The 5,803-nt window shown below is 42.0% G+C and overlaps 1 pseudogene; it reads right to left on the reverse strand.

Moving 5' to 3' along the window:
• Positions 1-3,463: 3,463 nt before the first annotated feature.
• On the reverse strand, positions 3,464-4,369 carry LOC141970451 (olfactory receptor OR9H1-like; annotated as a pseudogene).
• Positions 4,370-5,803: the final 1,434 nt, after the last annotated feature.

Raw genomic sequence — 5,803 nt, forward strand, 5'->3', positions numbered from 1 at the left:
TTTCTTGGCCACGTGGACACACCGCTGGCTCATGTTCAGCTGCTTGCAATTAGAACCCCCAGATCCTTCTCTCCCACACAGCTCCAGACACTCCTCCCTGAGCCTGTAGCCATGCAGGGGGTTGTTGTGGCCCAAGTGCAGGACCCGGCACTTGGCCCTGTTGAAGATCATCCCATTGTCATTGGCCACCAATCCAATCTATCCAAGTCTCTCTGTGGAGCCTCCCTGTCCTCATGCAGGTCGACACTCCCGCTTCACTTGGTGTCATCTGCAAACTCACTGATGATGCACTCTGTGTCCTTATCGAGATCATCAATAAGGTGTTGAACAGAAATGGTCCCAACATCGAGCCCTGAGGTCACCACTTGTGACCGGCCGCCAGCTGGATTTAGCTCCACTGACCACCCCTCCCTGGGACCGTCCATCCAGCCAGTGCCTGACCCAGCAGAGCGTTCCCTTACCCAGGCCATGGGCAGCCAGTTTTTCTATGAGAATTCTATGGGCAACTGTGGTCCAGGTAAACAATATCCACAGCCTTTCCCTCGCCCAGTAGTCAGGTCATCTTGTCACAGAAGGAGATCAGGTTTGTCAGGCAGGACCTGCCTTTCCTAACCCCGTGCTGACTGGGCCTGATCCCCTGGCTGTCCATTACATGACTTTTAATGGCACCCGAGATGACCTGCTCCATGACCTTCCCTGGCACCGAGGTCACACTGACACGTCTGTAGTTTCCTGGATCCTCCTTTCTGCCTCTCTTGTAGATGGGTGTTACATCTGCCACCCTCCAGTCCAGTGGGACCTCCCCAGTTAGCCATGACCTCAGGTAAGTCATGGACAGCAGCTTGGCAAGCACAGCTGCCAACTCCCTCAGCACCCTTGGGTGTAACCCATCCGGTCACAGCCTTGTGTGCATCCAAGGGGTGCAGCAGGTCTCTGGCCACCTCCTCTTCAACTGTGCTGACCTCAGTCTGCTCCCCCTCCCCATCTCCCAGCTCATGAGGCTGGGTGTCCAGGAAACAGCCAGTTCCACTGATAAAGACTGAGGCAAAGTAGGCGTTGAGCACCTCAGCCTTTTCCTCATCCTTAGCTACCATGTTTCCCTCTGCATCCAGTAAAGGAGGGAGATTTTCCCTAATCCTCCTTTTGCTGTTAACGAATTTATAGAAACATTTCTTGTGATCCTTAACAGCTGTAGCCAGGTTGCTCTCTAGCTGTGCCTTAGCTCTCCTAATATTCTCCCTGTATAACTTCACTACATCTTTATACTCTTTATCAGAGACCTGTCCCCTCTCCAAAGGCAATAGATTCTCATTTTGTTCTTGAGATCCAGCCAAAGGTCCCTGTTTAGCCAGGTTTTCCAGCACACGGGAAAAACCTGCTTCTGTGCTTTGCTCTTGAAGTATGTCCAGCCTTCTTGGACTCTCACATCCTTGAGGGCACCCTCCCAAGGGATTTTGTCAATCAATCTTTTGAACAGATTTGCCCTCCGGAAGTCTAAGGTGGCAGTTTTACTAATCCTCTCTTTGTTTCTCCAAGGATCGAAAGCTCAATCATCTCATGATCACTGCACCCTAGACAGCCTCCAACCTTTACCTCCACCGCAAGATCCTCCCTGTTCACAAGAAGCAGGTCCAGGAGGGCACCACCCCTGGACAGCTCACTCAGCAGCTGGGTGAGGAAGTTATCCTCCACACAGTCCAGGAACCTCCTGGATTGCTCCCTCTTTGCTGTGGTGTGATCCCAGCAGATACCCAGGAGCTTAAAGTCCTCCACAAGAACAACGGCAAGTGACTGCGAGATTTCTCCCAACTGTTTATGGAAAGCTTCACCCACCTTGCCACTTTGGTTGGGGGGTCTATAGCAGACTCCCACAGCAAGATCCGCTTTATTGGCCCTTAACCTAATCCAAACACCCTCAACCCCCTTATCACTGTACTTGATTTCTGAGCTCTCATAGCATTCTCTAACATACAGGGCCACTCCACCACCTCTCCTTCCCTGTCTATCTCTCCTGAAGAGCTTGTAGCCATCGATTGCCGCACTCCAGTCATGTGAGCCATCCCACCACGTTTCTGCTATAGCTACTATGTCACAGTTCTTGTGCTGCATGATGCCTTCAAACTCCCCCTGTCTGATGCTCATACTGCATGCACTGCTATAGATGCTCTTGAGATAAGCTCATGATCCCTGGCTGAGGCTTGTCTCTAGCAGGGTGAGCCAAATAGCTTCTAGAAAAAATTAACCTTCAGGTGCAGAGACCTCCATTGTACCTGAACATAGATTTCTGAAAGTGGAGCTGCATTCCATCCTAATGCCCTTAAATACACTCTTTACAAATGTTTTCTACTAGTTTAGATCCTTTGGAAGGTTGGTGGTCAGTGAAGTTAAAACTGTGACCCGTAGGAACCGCTCATAGAAATACCTATGGTCTACACAGAGAGATATTGCTCTGGTATTTTCTCCATCAGTTTAGGATGGTTCTGCATGCATGTGAATATAAGCATCTGCATTTGAGCTTATAGTATACATTCTGTATCAAAAGAGAGAAAGAGGTAACTATGGATAGTGATTAATTTATTTTAAGATGATGGAATTTCGTCTGAGCAGGAAGTGAGCAAGTAATTCATTTAAATAATTACTTTCTCTGACAGGTAATTTTTGATTTCTAGTCAGCCCTGGCATTTATCTTATGTTGTAATATAATGAGAACTGGGCAGTCTTCTGGTAGGATAGTTCTTACACGATAACTCAAGAAGTCATGCTTCAGACACTTGACGGAAAAGTTTCAAGTTGGCATTATTTGAAATGTGCATTTTTTTATAAGAATTTTGAACGACTGCAAGCAACTGTGAAGTTGAACTTAAACGTATTCTCTTCATACTATGTCAGATTGTATTGTTAAGCTTATCTATCACAGAGAAATAGCTCCCATCCTGTTATAAACACTCATGAAAACATGCACACAAACACAAGAAACCAGTCTTCAGATATATATTACAAAAAATGATGAATTCAGAACAAATAAACAATTCAGTTCACTCCTGATTGACCTATTTTATCTCTGGATGTTTACAATGAGAACATCTTCACCTGAACTGTCTGTGTTCCAATGCATAGAAATAAGGCACTGCCAGAGCCCAGTTTTTATGTCCTATTTTAGCTGTCTAATACACAGTTGCATTAATTATGGCCTTAAAATGCTTGTGCCTTTTGAATGGTTGTTTTACAGCTCAGATAGGTTGTAGATGTCTAAATCTCATTAAATGAACCCACACCTTCATCTGATCTAATTCTCCTAGATTTCTTTTATTCCTCCTGCTTTCATCTGTGACACTGACCATTTATCATCCCAAAAGACTCTTGAAAGCAAGGCCCGATGTCCCTTGATATCTGTTGTTTTACATTCTAAATATCTGTAGTAAATTGGACACCATGGTCATTCTCATCATTCACAAAGGTATTTTTAAAAAAAGCCCTTCCTTTTTAAGTGTTTTTTCAGAGACCCTTTAACCTCCTTGTTTCACAGGGTTCACAGGGTGTAGATAAAAGGATTTAGCATGGGAATAACAATAGTGCAGAAGATAGAGAGAACGTTGCTTTTGTCAGGTGATGTGTTCCCAGGCTGAGCATACATGAAGAAAACCGTCCTGAAGAACAAGCTGATGTCCACCATGTGAGAAGAGCAAGTGGAGAAGGGCTTGCATCTGCTCTTGACTGAAGGCATTTGGGCAATAGTGATGATTGTATAACCATAGGACATAAAAGGCACAAAGGCAGTGCCCACAATAATTGATCCACATAGATCCAGCATTTCTATATCTCTGAAAAGTGCGTCTGAGCAGAAGGCATTCATCACTGCAGGAACATCAGAAGTGGTTTGTTTCTTTGAGCCCACAAAAGGACAGAGCCTTTCTGGATGGTGCAATTGATGCAGCCTGACAGTTAAGAGCCCATCACCATGAAAACATGAAGTGTTTTATTCATAATGACTTTTGCAGCAGTGGATTGCAGATGGCAGTGAATCAATCATAAGCCATCTCAGCAAGGAAAAAGGCTTCCATTGTGCCAAAGATAGAGAAGAACATTTGAGATGCACAGCCATTGTAGGAAATGATTCTTCTGCTCAGTGAGAATGTCAGTACTGCTTTGATAGTGATGACAGAGGAATAGCAGATGTCCAAAATAGAAGTTTTCTAGGAAAAAGTACATCGGAGTGTACAGCTTGGAGCCCATTCTAACGATGAGGATCATGCAGGCATTTCGTACCGCAGTGAGAATGTACATTATTGGGAACAGAACAGAGTTGCGATCCTGGATGACATTAGAACTCAACCAGAATGAACTCAATTACCTCAGTGTGGTTTTCCATGTTCCCTTTCAGATGATGTTTAAGAAATTAGGGTGCAGTGGGCTTCAAATACTTTGTCTGGAGAAGCAATTAGAAGAATAAGATAAGCAATAAGATATATGAAACATAAGAATAATGAAAAATAGAGAGACAAATAATTAAAAAAACAAACAAACAAACAAAAAAACCCCAACCAACAGAAAATTGATTCATCTAACATATCTGAAAATTCTTCTAATATATTTGTTTGCAGATGAACCAATTACCCTGTTATATTCTCTTCAGTGTAAAGCAACACTGCATGCAGCTCATCGAGACTAGTTTAAAGGTCTACTTTACAATCAGTCAGGAACCAGGCATTTAATTCTAAAGTTAGTCTAAACAACTATTTCAGATGTAACTGGGGAGCAAAATCTCACCCTAAGGCTGCAGGTAACCTACAAAAGGCTGCCATCCTCTCAACAAAAGCACAGATGAATATGCTTCTTCAGTTGATACAAAACAATTAAAAAAACATATGAGCCAAAAAATGCACAAAAGAATAGTGGGTAATTGTAAAAAAATAAAAGCACCTATTAATAAAAGAAAAAAAAAAAAAAGAAAACAAAAACCTCAAATGTTGAGATTTTTTAATTTAAATTTTCTATATTAAAATGTTTACTTTACACGGTATGTTGAAAATAATAATTGACATAACATTTCAAGTGACTCCTTATCAGTCACATATAGTCATTTTGTTTCCATAAGTTAGGTGCCATCTCACCTAGGCTTGGATATATACAGTGGGTTGATGCTTATATTACGAATAATAATTTAGATCACCTTTAATTTCAGTGGATGGAAATAAACAATCCCATTTCATAATATTTACCATAGAAGTTATGAATAACACTCTAGGATTTTCTGCTTCTCTCACTGACCTAAAGGGAAGTCCACCTTGGTCATAGCTATCTATTCTGTGTGTATAAACTGAGTGATACAAATATCCATGCAGTTACTGGTATTTTCTTTGCTCGGTTTCATTTTCATTAGACACATTACCATAAACCTCATGTACCTAATACTTTTAAAACAATGAATGAATTTTTAACACTTTACTTCAGCTATCTCTATATAATCCTTGAAATGTACCCTCAGAAGCACAATTTACCTCTTCTTTGCTCTTATTCTGTTGATGTATCTTAGAAAAAAAAAACAAGAAACAAAAAAACCCCAAAACTTCGAAGAAGTTCTCTTTGCATAACCTTGCTCATCAAATTTTTTGCCTAGTTTCCATTGGGATTTAGGTACAGAGAACCTAAGTTTAGACAGTCAAGGTCTCATCTCTTCTAAGCCGACTGTCTATAGCTTCTTCTATTGTCAAATTTTCCTCTTGTTAAATGAGAGAAATAACTGCATACAGAGTGTTATTCTTCTAGTACTGGCATACCTGTTTAAAACAGGGTGCAGGAAAAG

This window comes from Athene noctua, chromosome 25 (genome assembly GCF_965140245.1).
Source record: "Athene noctua chromosome 25, bAthNoc1.hap1.1, whole genome shotgun sequence".
Taxonomy (NCBI): domain Eukaryota; kingdom Metazoa; phylum Chordata; class Aves; order Strigiformes; family Strigidae; genus Athene; species Athene noctua.